This window comes from Pan troglodytes, chromosome 3 (genome assembly GCF_028858775.2).
Source record: "Pan troglodytes isolate AG18354 chromosome 3, NHGRI_mPanTro3-v2.0_pri, whole genome shotgun sequence".
Taxonomy (NCBI): Eukaryota; Metazoa; Chordata; class Mammalia; order Primates; family Hominidae; genus Pan; species Pan troglodytes.
Genome location: NC_072401.2, coordinates 170,842,563 through 170,859,900, shown reverse-complemented (window position 1 = coordinate 170,859,900; position 17,338 = coordinate 170,842,563). Strand labels below are relative to the sequence as shown.

At 39.1% G+C, this 17,338-nt stretch overlaps 1 protein-coding gene and 1 pseudogene across 4 annotated transcripts in view; one reads left to right on the top strand and one right to left on the bottom strand.

The window, feature by feature from the left end:
• SH3RF1 (SH3 domain containing ring finger 1) overlaps nucleotides 1–17,338 on the top strand; it is a 177,069-nt gene that overhangs the window by 93,154 nt on the left and 66,577 nt on the right. The gene's annotated exons all lie outside the window — the stretch shown is intronic.
• Nucleotides 11,051–11,803, bottom strand: LOC107974030 (large ribosomal subunit protein eL6-like; annotated as a pseudogene).

Genomic DNA, 17,338 nt, shown 5'->3' with positions numbered 1-17,338 from the left:
ATCCACTCACCTCAGACTTCCAAAGGCATGAGCCACCATGCCCAACCAAAAAAAGTTCTTTTTTACTCTCAAGGATCTTGCCTGAGAGAACCAAGGCCTCTGACTATCACATATATGAGGTGCATATATATGTGTATGTATAACGTGAGCATATATATATATATATTATATACATACACATATGTAAGGTTTTCATTCAAATATACAGGAAACTATATCTGTTACCTACATATAAGATCTTTCCTCTATCTTTTAACCTCTAAACTTTATGGAAACTTGTTTACATATATGTAAGCAACTTGAAAGCATTATAGATATTTAAAAACATTTGAATGGCTTATTTTTAAATAGTATATCAGACAGTTAACACATAGTTGAAATGTGCCTAATTATAAAACTAACATCTAACATAGTTCTTTTAGACTAATTCTTTCAGTGATGTGGACATACAGAATTGATTACGAATGTTCTTTCATGTGTATTTAATATATTTTTATTGCATTTACAAATTTATTGTGTGCTCATTAAAATCAGTGTGGGGATAATTTCAATGCTTACTTTTATAATAGCTCTTTGTTTCTGTTCTTGCAAGTATTGGCCTTTGCTTATTTGTCTTCTTATTTAATTAGAGAATGAAAAATGTCCCCTTTGGTACAAGTGGGTGATTATAAAGATTCTCTGGTGTACAAGCTGAGGAAGTCTTTAGAAAAATGATCTATGTTTTCTGAAAAATTTGAAATTGAAGGGCAGAAAGATAAGCAAAACCATAATGACAGGTATTCTTCTGTTTACCAGGCAGCTGTGTGTGCAGGGTTGACATAGGATGCCATACCATCCCTTATTTGCTTTGTAATAATTGAATTACATATAAGTGCTGTACTTAAAGATGGCTTATTATCCATCAAATATAAGTAACCAACAGTGCTTTGAAGAGTTGTAGGCTGGGGGAGGTGGCTTACATCTGTAATCCCAGCACCAAAATCCCAGCCTCCTAAAGAATGCAAGGTAGGAGGATCACTGGAGGCCAGGAGTTCAAGACCAACCCGGGCAACATAGCGAAACCCTGTCTTTACAACAACAACAACAACAACAGAAATTAACCAGGCACGGTAACATGCACCTTTAATCCTAGCTACCATGCCCAGCACAAGTGGTTTTAATCAAGGAACTATATAAATTGGCCAGGTACAGTGGCTCATGCCTGTATCCCAGCACTTTGGGAGGCTGAGGCGGGTGGATTGCCTGAGGCAGGGAGTTCGAGACCAGCCTAACCAACATGTAAAACCCTGTCTCTACTAAAAATATGAAAAATTAGCCAGGCATGGTGGTGCATGCCTGTAATCTCAGCTACTTGGGAGGCTGAGGCAGGAGAATCGCTTGAACGTGGGAAACTGAGGTTGCAGTGAGCCGAGATTAGGCCAGTGCACTCCAACCTGGGTGACAGAGTGAGACTCTGTCTCAAAAAAAACCAAACAAAACCCTCAACATTTATGTTCATCTTAGTAAATATTAATATTGGTTTTGTTCAGTTAAAATTAATATTTGTTTTGTTCAGTTAAAATTGATCACCCATGAAAATATTCTAAAATCATATTTCTGTTATTGAACATGTAAGGTAGCTAGCATGACTTACAGGTTTGTGTCACTGGCAAATTAAATATGCCGTAATGTACCGTCATTCAAATTATTGATGAAAATGCTACATATTCCAAAGGATGGACAGTCCCAGAGCTTGGGGGGCACATGACAGATCCATCCAGGCTGCTCCCCATTGACTTTTATTCCTTTCACCAATGTCTTAGGGATCTTGGGCTGCTAGGACAAAATATCTGACTGGGGAGTATAAACAACAGAGATTTATTTCTCACAGTTCTGGACGCTGGAAAGTCCAAGCTCAAGGAGCTGGCAGAATCTGTTCTTGGTGAAGGTTCTCATCCTGGCTTGCCACCTTCTTACTGTGTGCTCCATGGCCTTTCCTTGGTGTGTGCATGTGGACAGAGAGGAAGAGAAAGGAATCTCTCTTGTGTCTTTTCTTACAAAGGCAGCAATCCCATCATGGGACCTCCACCCCATGACCTCATCCCCTGTGGTTCCACTCTCATACTAACCAAACCTAATTACCTTCCAAAGGTCCCACCTCCAAATACTCTCGCACTGGTTAGGGTTTCAATTTATGAATTGGGGGATGGGGGGAGAGGGAAGATACAAATAGTGCAAAATGCATTAAGTGCATACAACTTGCCCCAGGTATGGATATAGGCCTGTGATTCTCTGTTGAACAAGACAGTTTTTTTAGAGCTTATGGTCTAGTGGTTTTGGGTGGGTCGGTGCCTAGTCATGATAAATGTCATGAAGAAAACGAGCAGGGTAGAAATTTCAGGGTGAGGAAGCTGTGTTGGGTGCTGGTTGGGTTGAGGCTATTGTGGGATAATCAGGGAAGCCTTCTGAGATGACATTAGAGCAGAGACCTGAATGATGATTAGGAATAAGCCTGTAAAGAATATTCTAAGCAGAAGGAAAAGTAAGAGAAGGATCCTGAGGCAGGGAAGAGCCTGGAGTGGTCAAGAAGCAACAACAAGGCCAGTGTAGCAGGAGTAGGAGGTAGGGATGGGAGAAGAATTGGAGAGGGAGCCAGAGAGGTTAGCTGGGACCAGATGATAGAAAGCCTTGGGAGCCACAGGAAGGAGTTTGTATTTCAAGTGGGAGGGAAAGCCGTTCTGAGGTTAACAGGCAAGACTGTGGATAATAGGTGCTAGGGTGTTAATAGTGGCAATACAGATGGTGTTGATCTGGCTTGGGCTGGTAGCAGTAGAAATTGTCAGAAGTGGACTGACTGGGGCTTGTTCTGAAGTCAAAGCTGGCAGACTTGCTGATGCATTAAGTGGATGTGCAATGTGAAAGAATGGGAACGGAGGCATCATGGTGAAGCCCAGTCTTTTGGCCCAAGCAACGAGGTGAACAGTGGGCTATTTACCGACATTGGGGAAAACTGGTAGAGGATCAGGTTTTGATGGGGGTAGGTGGAAACCAAGAGGTCTGTTTTGGACAGGTTGATTTGTGGATGCCTATTAGATATTCAACAGGAGATGTGAAGTAGGCCCTTGGTGCGCAGGGGAGAGGTTATAGCTGAGGTTAGATCTGGGAGACATCGTTGTGTAGATCCACAGTTCTTAGCGCTTTATATGAGAGTCACTAAGGAGCTTTTAAAAATCCATATGCTTCTGACCCAGCCCCAGAGATTTTTATTTAATTGGTTTGGGGTGGGGCTTTAGAAAACTTTAAAAGAAGAAGAAAAAATGACTCCCTAGTTGATCCTAATATGCAGTCAGGGTTGAGAATGGCTTGTGTAAATGGTTTTAAAAGAAGGAAATAGATGAGATCATCTTGGGAGTAAATTTAGTTAGAAAAGAGCAAATGTCAGAAGATGGAGCAATTGAGAAAGAAAAACACCCAAAGGAGATTGGGAAGGAGATTGATACTGGATTCCCCTTTTACTCAAAGTGTGGCTCCCTGGGCAGCATCAGTATCACCTGAGACTGTTAGAAATGCAGTCTCTCTTGCCCCACCCAGAGGTACTGAATCAGACTATGTATGCATTTAACAGGAACTCCAGGTGATTCGTGCCCTCATTAAAGCTTGAAAAGCACCAGTTTTGGCCTGGCACGATGGCTCACGCCAATAATCCCTGCACTTTGGGAGACTGAGGCGGGAGGATTGCTTGAGTCTTAAGAATTTGAGAGCAGCCTAGGCAACATAGAGAGACCCTACCCCTACAAAACATACAAAAATTAGCCAGGTGTGCTGGTACGTGCCTGTAGTCACAGCTTTCGAGGGGCTGAAGAGAGAGGATCACTTCAGCCCGGAGGTCGGGGCTGCAGTGAGCCATGATTGCGCCACTGCACTCTAGCCTGGGTGACAGAGTGAGACCCTGTCTCAAGAAAAGCATTGGTTTTTATTGTGTTATCAGGATGGGGCTGCTTCAGGTATGAATTCAGTCACCATATATATATATAACTCAGGAAATTACAATTGAAGAACTAGCATTAGCCGTATCCTTAAAGTCAGGTATTTGGTAGTGGTGGTGTGTGGGTAGGGTGATCTTATTTTTCTAAAAGACTTGGTGAGAAAGAGGGTAATAGCCATATTCTTTTAAACATTTAAAAATCTTGTCTCTGATTAATGAAGTTTTCATAACCAAGGTTCTAAGACATGGCCAACTTGCTACCCCTCCTCTTTAAAAGTAGCTTATTAAAAAAAACGGTAGCTTGTAAATGGTTAGATAGTGGTTTCCACATATTTCACAAGCTCAATAAGCTAACCCCTCTCAAATTAAGGGAAGGTATTTAGGCTTTTATTGTTTTCTCCAGAGCTAACATGTGTAACCCTCCAGACCCCAGGATCTACAGCGCCTCAGGATCACCAGCTCCTCAGACACAAACACTTAAGGTGAAATCATACTAATTGAATCACAAGGTCTTGCAGAAGCAGAGAGCATGATTGTAGTGACAATTTATATCTTGTTTTTCATTTCCTCAATCACTGGACTTACTGTGTTCTTTTGCTACTTTTTTTTTTTTTAATCCCAGAAAAAACTTAGCACAGCAAGCTTGTATTTATTATAAGACATACAGTCTGAATAACAAGGGGGCACGGTGGGAGTTTTACTAATGTCGTATTAATATTTTGTTAAGGTGCCTGAGTCAATTATTTGGTGCAACTGAATATCTTAATCAGGAATGGTCAGGAGCAAGTAGGAGTGGGACTAGGTGGATGAGCAGGGACAATAGTAAGGGTCCATCTAGATTTGCTTCTTTTCTTTTAAAAGTTGATCTACTATGTGGTTGGCGAAGAAAAATACAGAAGGCTTCAATTGCATTTATAATGCTTTATTTCTCAAGTCAGTTTGTGGATACAGTGGATTATCTTTTTTATTATTACTCCTCTTTGTATATCTTAATTATTTAGTAAACAAGATACTCTATAGCAAGTGTATTAGAATTTCACACACTTTTTCTTACACATTTTAGTTTTAGAGTAATACCTGTTCATGATAGAAAATACATAACCTCACAGAAGATTCTAAAATAGAGAGCAAGAGTGTCCCTCTCTCTTCTCTCCTACCCTAGTCCTGCTTTCCAGGGGTAAGTGCTATTACTGTTTTCTATTCTTTAGTTCTACTGGTTACCATTACATCCCACCTTCTTCGCTTGCTTTGTTCTAGCCACGCTGGCAGCCAATTGGTGGGTCTTTCTCTCCCAGCCCAAATGTCAGTCAAATGTCAGTCTCCTCTGGCAACACCCTCACCCCTGCCAGCCAACAATACCTTAGCAACCATCTAGGCATCCCTCAATCTAATCAAGTTGACACCTAATGTGAACCATAATAGTTCACCCCTTGTCAACTTAGCCCCATACACATCTCCTTAAATCATACTTAATCTCCAAACAAAAACAATAAGGTCATAATTACACCTAACATAATACAACTATATTTTGTACAACTGAAAATGCCCTAATCCTTAACCTAAATGCTATTATATAAAGTTAATGACATTTAAATGCTGATATGAAGTCAATAAATCTCATGTTACATGATAAAGGAAGAAGAAAGGAAGTAAAACGAAGATATTTTCTGAGTACAGGTATATCCATGTACAGGCATATTCTTAAAATAAGGAGGAATTACTCATGGTAGTACAGTCCTCCTTTCTGTAACTGGACACATGGTTTTAGCCGGTATTGATAACTGCCTTCTTCTACTACTCATTCTGTATTCCCTTTGCCTTCAGCAAGCAACTGAGCTGGTCGTGGCTTTTTACCTGGTGGGGTGACCCAAGCCTTCAATAATATGTTTTCAGCTCTTGCTTTCTTAGGCTCATACAGTATCAATTTCAGAGTGGAAAATTTAGAGTACTTCTACCTCCCACCTTCCTTTAAGCCTAACTCTTGGTTTTAGTTCAGTGTATTGTTATTTTGATATTGTCAGAGTTTATAACATTCTATTCTGTAGCTGTAATTAATTCCCCAAGTCCCATAAAAATAGCATTTGCAGTATTATGATTATATAAACATGATTCACTGCAGTGCGGATGGAGAAGAAGCAGATGTAACCTTTTCACCAGACCCTGCCCCACCTCTAGATCCAGTGGATCTTTTTAAAATTTCATTTTCTTCATCTCTTCTAGATCATATTGAGCCATCCACATTTCTTGTATCACATTTCATTTCTCTAGGAGTCTTCTGTGGTTTTTTGTGAGGGGAATATTGTAGGCTGGGAGATACTTCCTTGCATAATTGTTATAGTTTTCACTTGAAAGGCACAGGTAATAAAGTTTCTGAGATTTGGGGTGTTCAAAAATAATCAGTATTTTGTTCAGACACATATTTAACAGTTTAGCTGGCCAAGTTCTTCTAAATCATGCTCCCTTAGAAATGTAAAGCCTTTTTTCTGCTGTCTACTTTTCTCCTATATTACTATCATTAAGTCATATTCTACTTACATTCCAGTACCAGGTAAACTCCTCTGACCCAAATCTTTTAGAATTTTTCGCTTGTCTTTGGAGTTTTGAGTTGTAATGAGATGTGCCTGAATATGATCTGTTTCCCCCTCATTAATCTGCTTAGCACTTAATGAGACTGTTCTGAGATCTTGGGTGTGTGAAAAGAGAAACAAATTAAACTCAACATAATTTAATTGAGCAAAGAACAATTCAGTTCCCCCAACCATAATAGGTTCAGAGCAACTCTGGTGCTGCTGTGTGGTCAGAGAGGATTCATGGACAGAAATCCTCTGATTCACAGAAAACAGAAGTGAGGTACAGAAACAACCTGATTGGTTACACCGTGGTGTTTGCCTCATTTGAACCCAGTTTGAACAATTGGCTGCCTGCGATTGGCCAGGACTCTGATTCCTGCAAGAGTAGGTTACAGTTTGTTTACAAATCTGGTTAGGTTATACTTCACTATGTGTGGAGAAACCTTTAGGTCAAACTTAAATATAAGGAAGTAGCTTTAGCCTAAAATTAAGTTTAAAGACAAGTGTTTTTAGTTCAGGAAAATTTCCTTCAATTACTGTATTTCTTTTACAGTTCTCCTCCTTATTGTCACTTTCTTCTTTGTAACACTCACTTTAGATAAATATTAGATCTTTTTAGAGCTGTTTTCTGTATCTCTGAACCCTTGTGTCATTTTTCAGCTCTTCTTTTCCAGATGAGACACATGCTCTGATGGTAAAAGTTGTATTTCAGACAGATCAGACAGATTAGATCAGACAGGTGATCTGATGATAAAAGTTGTATTTCAGGAAGATGAATCTGGCAGATCTATATAGGATGGAATGAAGGAAGAAGCAGCAGAAAAGTAGTCATCTAATGAGCTGATTCTTTGCTGTGTGTTGCGCCCCCAGGATATGAAGATGAATGAGCTCCAGCCCTGCCCTCACATAGCTCACAGCCTGGTGAACATGTAAAATTAGTTGCTTTGCCTAAAAAAAATTTAGTTAAACAATTTTCAAAAAGCATATGTTTTAATATATTGGCAAGATGTTTAAAAATAGTAATTTAGTCTGTTGCCATGACCAAAAGTATTCCGATTATTAATTTTCTCATCTTAAATTTTTCGTTAGTAGGAATACAGCTAGCATGATCTGTTACCTTCTTATGCAGTATACACGAAATGCTTAACAAAAGTAGTCTCAGGTGCACGCATGGGCTCTTGCTTGATTTTCTTTGCTATTTATTTAATCACCTAGAAACAGAAAAAAATGTGTCATTTTAATATAAATGGTTCATTTTGGTTGAAAACACCTGTAATTCATATTCTACTATGTATTTATTTAGAACAAAATAACATTTGGGTCTGGGCTTGCTGCAACTGGCTTAGTAAACCATTTCCCTTTAAGTTGCTCTCATTTCTTATTTTTGGTGATCAGTATATTTGAATTGGAAGACTTTTTTTTTTTTAAGGAAGCCTCAATAAAACTGCCCATTAATCTATCTATTGATAAAATTGTTCATTGCAAATGGATATTACTTTTTCCAGTAGCATTTCTTGCACAGTCGAATAATGGAGAAATTAGAGCATAAAGGCAATTAGGATCTTCTAGTAACACTCATTTTAGTACCACAGAATATTTACAAAGTATTTTTAAAGCCTCATTTCCAATGGACCGAGCTATTCAGGAGGCTAAGACAGGAGGATTGCTTGAGCCCAGGAGGTCGAGGCTTCAGTGAGCCCTGATCACACCACGGCGTTCCAGCCTGGTTGACAGAGTAAGACCCTGTCTCAAAAGAAAAAGTGAAAAATAACAGTAAATTTTGATTAAATAAAAAATTTTTATGTGGTCCAAAGATCTTCCTTCCTTCTCTCACCTTTAAACAAAACCAGTTTTCCATGGATGTCTGAGTTTTTATTTTTTATTTTTTGTTAATTTTTTGAAACAGTGTCTTGCTGTGTTGCCCAGGCTGGAGTGCAGTGGTGCAGTCTCAGCTCACTGCAACCTCCACCTCCCGGGTTCAAGTGATTGTCCTGCCTCAGCCTCCCAAGTAGCTGGGACTACAGGTATGCACCACCACACCTGGCTAACTTTTTAATTTTTAGTAGAGACAGGGTTTTGCCATGTTGGCCAGGCTGGTCTTGAACTCCTGACCTCATATGATCCGCCTGCCTCAGCCTCCCAAAGTGCTGGGATTACAGGTGTGAGCTGCTGCACCCGGTCTCTTGTTATTTTTTTAATGAAAAGACTTAATTATGTTTTAAAGACTTTGAGCCTACCCTATAGGGTTCACAGGATTGGTTCTATATCCTTGTAATAAGTTTATTTCAAAGTAAGAAGATATTTTCCTGAAGTAATTGTTTAATCCTTGCTATATAAACTTCACATTTAATTGGCTAGAAGAATGCTCCTTTGAAGAACAGTAACAGTAATACGCACATATTATGTATTACTCTCGACAGCAAAAATAAGAAGATAAAAGGCAGCTTGGTTTGACCACAGCTGAGCTTGTTTCTGCTTTTCCTAATGACATTGTAGAAGGTCATGACAGACTTTGGAGTATTGAAGCTGGCTTGATTTGATTTCTGTAGGCGAATTCATATTCTCATTTCATTTGCTTTCCAAATGTCTCCTCCCTGCTCACTCTCTCATACCTCATCACTATCATTATTATTGAGATTCCACCCCTAAGAAACAAAGGACAAAATCATCAAGAATAAACTTTTTCTCTCAGATGATTTGATTGCCAAAGAAATCATAGATTACTAGAGATCATCAGTCATAGTCTGTCCCTTTGCCTTTGGGCAGAACCAAACGTGAGACTGTTCATTTTTTCAAAGTCTCCAGTGAAAGATATCATAATCCACTGCAATATTTAACAACCCTCTCTGTCAGGAAATTCCTTTATCCAACTTAAATAATGCATGCATGAGTTTAAGCCTGTATTTTTTTATTCAGCGAGTTCCAATCAGACTTACTCTCTTTGTGTAAGACCTTTTCATGGTATTTGAAGACTTATTCTAGAATAATACTGCTGTACTAATACATCTCAGTTTCTACAGCTTTTCTGTCAATATTTTCCAACACTTTTATCATCTTTATCTCTCTCTACTGAATATGCCAAACTTCTCTGTTCCTTTCGTTTATGGGATTCAGAATGTATCCTGGACATCTAGTGAGAGACTGACTGGTGCTAATAAGGTCAGATTCTAGGAGTGACAGTACATTATGTACAATCATTTCTGTTCTGTAATTTCCTTTTGGAAAAGTAGACATCTTTATGTGCATTAATCTCCATACCTCTGAATTTCAGATTTCTTGTTTTTCTCATTTTGCCATTCTCTTGAAAGCCAGTGTGGCTTGTTACTCATTGTGATACTTTTGCTTTTGTTTTTGTTTTTAGACGTGAGGTCTCACTCTGTTGCCCAGGCTGGACTGCAGTGACACAATCATAGCTCATTGCAACCTGGAGTTCCTGGGCTCAAGTGATCCTTCTACCTTAGCCTCCTGAGTAGCTGGGACTATAGGCCTGTCCCACCATGCCCAGCTAATTTATTTTTAATTTTATTTAGAGACAGGGACTCACTATTTTGTCTAGGCTGATCTTGAACTCCCAGCCTCAAGATATCCTACCACCTTGGCCTTCCAGTGTTACCTTAATATCCTTTGGTATTGAGGTAAAATTTGTATGTGTGAATTACAGTTCTTAAGTGTACGATCTAGTAGGTTTTGATACCTTTCTACACCAGGATAACTAACACCTCCGTCAAGATACAGAATATATTTATAGTCTCAGAAATTTCCCTCACACCCTCTTTCACTCATTTGCCCACCTCCTATGGGCAACTACTGTGATTTTTACCACAAGAGATTCGTTTCACCTATTTTTGAATATTTTATAAATGTAATCATATAGTATTTTTTTTTACTCACATGTGTCAGTAATTCATTTTTTGAAATAGTTAAACAGGATTCCATTTATTCCCATGTTGATGGACATCTGGATTGTTTTCAGTGTTTGGTATTATAAATAGTGCTGTGATGTGCATTTTTGTACAAATCTGGGTGTGGATGTATGTTTTCGTTTATCTTGGGTTAATACCTAAGAGAGGTAGATTGAAGAGTAAATGTACATATAACTTTATAAGAATTTTTCAATCAGTATTAGACCCCCACTAGCAATCTATGTAAATTCTAGTTGCTCCACATTTTTTAGAAAATTTTCTGTTGTCAGTCTTTAAATTTTAATCATTCTAATGAACGCATTATAATATATCATTTTGGTTTTATTTTGCAGTTGCCTGATGGTGTTGAGTGCCCTTCCATGGCTATACAAACATCTTCTTTTCAAGATGTGTATTCACATCTTTTGCTTGTTTTTATTTTTTAATGTTATCAGTTACTTAATTAGGTTCTTAAGAAATTTAGAGCACCACTTTGTGAGGTTAAATTTTATTTGTCAGGGCAAACACAGATTATAGGTAGCCCTGGAGCTGAGGAATGGCTTTGATTTTTGTTAAAATTTGAGTCCACAGCTTTCTGATCACCCTTGCACTGGTCATTTCTCTTTTTCTGTGTCGAAGATATCACCTTCTTGATATCTGGGCTTCTGCAGCTGCCTCTTCTTGAAGTAAGCAACAGTAAGATGTTTTGAGATTTTTACATTGCTGATACCAATTTTGGTTGAGGTGGCAATGACAAATTTCTGGTGTGTTCTTCTAGAGGAACTCAATTGAGGACCAGAGGTCCAGTCACAAGTAACGAGCCGGTAGCCAGCTGCTTCGGGAAAACCATTCTCTTGCCTCTGTGACACCTAGAGAGGATGATCAGAATGGTCCCTGGGGTGATGCTGGCTCGCAGTTTGTCACATGCTGACTGAAGGTTTTGGCTGTGGCTCAGCAGCTTTTGAGACACATCTTCAGTAGGATAATATCTAGGCATTTTGTGAAGTTTAACCACCTAGGTTACCACCATTCTTCTCACCACCAACTGGTTTTGTAACAGTTGCAAGAACTTTCTCCTTCTTTTTCTTTTCAACCTTGGATTTATTGGCTGAGTACTTTCTCTTGTACATGGCACTTCTGGAATATATAGCAGATGAGGAATATCTGCCAATTCCTCTAATAAGGATAGGATTTTGGCCACAGTGGAGCTTCCCCTTCTTGGGGCTTTTAGCCTTGAAGTTACCCGTTTTCACCTTACCACCAGCATCAGCCTTCGTGGCTTCGGGTTCCTTCTCTTTAGTATCCAGCTTCTCAATTTTTTCACCGCCATCTGGCAAGATGGGAAAGAACTTTTGCCTGTTTTTAAATCAAATTGTTGGTTAGTAGGAGTCATTTTAATTCTGGATTTGAGTCCTTTATTATATATATATATATTTCCCAATCTGTGGTTTACATTTTTATTTTCTTCATGTCTTTTGTTGTTGAACCTAATTTTTCAATTTCGATACAGTCAAATTTGTCAGCTTATGGTTAATTTAGGCTTTTTTTCCCTCCCTACACATCACTAAGGTAATTTCTTGTTTCCCCTATAAAACTTACAGTTTTAGCTTTTACATTTGAGTCTGGGATTCATCTTAAATTAATTTTTGTATATAGTGTGAGGTAGGGGCTCAAGATTCATCCCCATCTATTCCCCATGGGCTTCTAATTGTTCTGAAATCATCTTTTGAAAAGACTTTATTTTTCTCAGTTGAATTGCCTTGACGCTTTTGTCTAGTTGTTTATATGTGTGTAGGTCTATTTCAATATTGCTTTAATTCTGAAACTATGAACTATCTTTTACATTTAACCTTATGTTTAAATTATATGAGCATCCTCTCTCCAAGGTATTAATGTAAACACTGGACAAAACTAAAAATAGGCAATTGAATTTCACTGAGGCCTTACCTGACTCCCCCACCCCCCCCTCCTTTTTTTCTCTGAGACAGAGTCTTGCTCTGTCACCTAGGCTGGAGTGCAGTGGCACAATATTGGACTACAGGCACGTGCCACCATACCTTGCTAGTTTTTTGTTTTTTTAGTTTTTTAAGAGATGGGGTTTCACCAGATCACCCAGACTAGTTGTGAACCCCTGGCTTCAATTGATCTGCCTGCCTTAGCCTCCCAAAGTGCTGGGTTTGCAGGCATGAGCCACTGCATGTGGCTGTTACCCAACCTCTTTAATACTAAAACATGTTCTCAACACACCCCTCTCCCTTTGTGTTTCGGAATCTCCCTACTTTCCTGGATTTCTGTAGGATTAGATAAGATGCAAGCAGAATTCCTGGTACATGATCATTCCTCCCTATTTAGCTCTACACCCCAGGGTCAGGTTGGAGGCCTAGGGCAGGGCAGTGGCAAGAGAAGGGCAGATTCTTTGCCAGGAATCTGTTTTTCAAATAGGTAGAAACTTGACCTTTTCCCAGGAAATAGTCCCCATCCTGTGATGAGTCTTCAAGATGGTAACTCAAGTTACTGCAGACAATCTTCCCAGTAAATATTCCTGCTCTCTGCAAAATACTATTGTAATTATTAAACATGTGATGAAACAGAAAACTAATATTCAGGGCAATGAGTGACACAAACTTCTTGCATTTTACTTGAGTGACTGCATTCTCAATAGCTATCTTCACTTGGAGAAATTCATAAAATTTGTTTTCTTTAATGATTTATCTGTGAGTTGGGTACTAAGGCCATCCAAGAGAAATGCCATATCAACTGCATGACTGTTTCCTCCTAACCACCAAATGAGTTTATAAGGAAAATATTTATTTGCTGTAGTTTGCTGCATAATTTGTTTCACATTTTTCAAATGCCAGCCATTTGCTTAGTATAAGACACTCAACTGCCCATTTCCAGAACGGACTATGTTTTAGTTCTAGTGTCTAGAACACAGTGAAGTTGATACCAATTTGCAGTGCCTGCTCATGTTTCCCCAGGTTTTTCTGTAGCACCTTAGCATGCCCCAGGTTTCCCAGCAGCCTAGGAAATGGTAATAAAAATGTCTCCTTCAGTATTTCTGTACCTCCCATGTCTCAGAATCAAGTGCCCACCACCTGCTGTGTACTTGGGAGGACAGTTTCAAAAAGATGGATTAGCAATCTACCATTCATGAGGAGTTCCCAGAGACACATAAATACGTGTTTGTATATATTTTGCAATTTGTGTAAAACTGTTGAGCCTGTCAGTAGAATCATCTTTTTAGTTGCTTTTCCTTTAGATGTGTTCTTTTTCCACTTAACCTATCCACACCTTACCACTCAGTCCACTAGAGATAACTTTTGTTCTTTCATTAATTTATTCAGCAAGAAGTTTTTCACAGACACTGAGGTAGGTACTCATGATACAAAGATGCATAACACATAGTCCCAGGTCTCCAGGAGGTTACAGTCTAGCAGGAAGAAATAGGTTATAAACTGAGTAAGATAAGGGCCATGATAACAGTATTCATAAGGCACTCTAGGTGTACATAAAAAGAGCAGCACCTTCTCTAGACTTGGGTAGAGGAAGGTTGGGAGAAGCTTCCCCAAGGAGGCAATGCCTGGGCTGGGTCCTGATGGACAAGTAGTGGCTGTCACATCCGGGAAATAGAGACTGTCCTATTGACCCACACAGGAATCAGATCATTGATCTTGGCCTTATTTACACCTGATTCCAAACAACAAAAGCAGTCATCCTAGACAGACATAAAAATCCAAGTGAAAGAAATGCTGCATAATTATCAGGCACATGATACATATACAAAGTGGGGAGGTGGAGGGAGAAATGGACTGTTCTCGATGAATTTTGGTGGAGGAGAGATGGCATGTATGAAGTTGGAGGTGATGACAGCAGACTGGTTTGCTTGCTGAGGGTGGAAAATATGAGGTGGAACAGACAATCCAAATGGAGGGCCATAAAACTCATGATTTAGACCATTAATGTGATTTAAGAGGTAATTGGGAACTGTCTCCAGATTGTAAAGACATAGGTGATGTGGACAAAACCGCGTTTCAGGAATTATCCTTGTTACTGTGGTTATAGTTTGCTGGTTTTCGTCCAACCTCTCTAGTTTCCTATATCTCTCTTTTTTCTGCCTCCTAAATATAGGTATTTACTAAGCAATGCCCCTTAGCCCACTTTTCCTGCAACATTGCCTTTTAAACATGCCCCTGAGTGCCCCCTCAGGTTCTCCTGTACTTGTAGGAGAGGAAAATCCAGGAGGTGGGACAAATGTATTTCAGTTTGTTTTCTGTATTTTAGTTTCTAGAAAAAAACATTTAATGAAGAGTCTAATAGCATTTTTTCGTTTTGAAATTTGGAAAACTGTTGTTCAATTTTTTTTTTCTGGGTGTTTGAATATACTCTTGACTTCAGCTAAATTCATTATGCAAATGATTAATGATGAGAGTACAGCCCAGGGAAATTGGTAAGAAAGCTACTTTATCTACTTTCCTTTATCTCTAGTTTTTTTTTTTTCTCTCCCTCTACCTTGCCCCTGAAACCATTAATGCCCCCCGCAAAACAGCAAGGCTGCTGGAGACTATAATTGACTGATTGCTGTTTGGTCAAGAGCTGGGTTAGACACTCCATTAGCGATGGTGGATTGGATTGCAGGAGCTGGGTAAGGAGAAGATGGAGGGTGTGGAGCCCACAGATGAGCGTGAGCAGGGCAGCAGACAGCACAGAGTGTGTGCTGAGGAGCCACCAAGCGCTAAAAAAGCCCAAAGGCTGGCCTTGGTCAGCCCACATTCTTGAGCTGGTATGGAACTTGAACCAGGTCTGGAATAAGGAGGGAGGCTGGCTGGCTGCAGAGTCTACTTCTGGAGAAAGCTGGAGAAAATGAGCATGCAAGAAAAGGGGACACTGGAATAGTAGAATAAGGGCAAAAAGAAGACGTGAATGAAGAAACACGTTTTGTCTTAATTTCTGTTTATTTGCAGCTGCCATCCTTAAAGTGCTGGTAGATTTGATTAAAGTTAGTATGATTAGAAAATTTTATGTAGTGAATTTGGGGTAGGTGGGAGGTAGAAGATTAAGAAAATGATTGTCAGATAAAAATTCCCCAGCACAGTGCTTTCCAGAAATAAATGTTAAAGGAAAGAACAAATGAAAGATGGACTATTGTGGAATTATGGGATTCTCAGTCCCTTCTGATGTCACTTTGGAAAAATAAAACTTTTAATATTCGTCTTGGCTGTCATTGAAGTTGAAACATTAGTAGTGATGGCCAAATCATATTTGAGTGATTATCTGATGTAGATATCTTGAGAACAATACTTAGGAGTTATTAACTGTTAAAGAATCAATATTTTCATGAAATGCTGTTATTATATCTTGACAGATATTTTACTTTGTAGGGAAAAGCCAACATGTTTTTTGTTATACAAAAGACATTCTATTTTTTTTTACTTTTTTTTCTGAGACGGAGTCTCACTCTGTTGCCCAGGCTGGAGTGCAGTGGCGCCATCTTGGCTCACTGCAACCTCTGCCTACTGCCTCAGCCTCCCAAGTAGTTGGGACTGTAGGTGCACCACCACCGTGCTAATTTTTGTACTTTTTATAGAGTTGAGTTTTGCCATGTCATCCAGGCTGGTCTTGAACTCCCTAGACTCAAGTGATCCGCCTGTCTCAGCCTCCCAAAGTGCTGGGATTACAGGTGTGAGCTACCGTGCCTGGCCCAAAAGACATTTTTAAAAAATTGTTTCTTCCACCCATTTTTCTACTTCTTACTCTGTGTGGTACTTTCTATTACTATGATTTCTTTGTGCCTCAGTTCTTTCTGGAAAGTTTCTGAAAGTCAAGTTAAAATCAGCCAGCATTGATGCCAATTTAGATATAACTGAGTTATTAAACTATACACATTTTATAGCTGTTGCCACTACAAGAGTGTCTTCTAGATTTTCTTTTTAGGAGGTCATTGAATCTTTTTTACTTTATGGAGCAGTAAGAAATGCATGAAGGAATTTGAATTTAGAGAGGCTGTCTTGCACGTACATCTAGGCATTGGCATTTAGAGTCTATAAAATAAATTGGCAGTGAATGTTTTATTTACCTGTTAGAATCTCAGCTAGTTCATCAAGTAGCATTTTGCCAGATGTATTGGAATACAGCTGATGGTATGGAAATGGAAGTCTAAAGCATTTAATCAAAAATATTTATAGGCAGATCACATGAGGATTTTAATATCTTAAAAGACAACCTGTATGTATGATTTGGAAACAAAAATTATTTGAAATGTAAAGCTGGCCCACTATCATACTTATTTTTTTAAATGAACAATATAGTAGATGTTTATCAAAATGTGTTTAGATGCAGAATTACTGTAACAGTTTGCCTGTCTAAATTGCCAAGCTTTTTGATAAAGCTGGCAGTGTGAATGATAGCCGCAAACCCAAGGTTAGACTGCAGAGTCGGTTTCTCTTTGGCTTTCTCTCCTTTTAAGCGTCCCTTTCATGTGTAGCCAAGTGAAAGTCTCCAAGTGAAATGTAAGCTCTGTGGATCCTTGGGGGCCTTGGCCTGATGAGAGGATACAGAAGAAAAGCAGCAGTTTGGAAAGCCTGCAGAAGGCTTGGAGGGCAGAGGGCCCAGTGATGACATGACTCTCAGACCTTTCGAAGGAGATGAATGAGAGGGCAGTGCCTCCATGGGCTCCAGACATATTTTATCCACAGAGTAGTCCTAGGCTATCAAACCAATTGTTTTGGCTTTATCTTTCAGATGTTGCAAAAGGAAAATGTGTTCTTTTATTGCTTTTCCAAGTCGTTTAACCGTTTATCCTTAATCATCTGCAGTCTGTGTGGGAATAAGTCTTTCAAAGATCACTGAACTTTGCTTGATTTAAAATCAGAGTAGAATTCATTTTATTTAATGTGGGAAGCCTT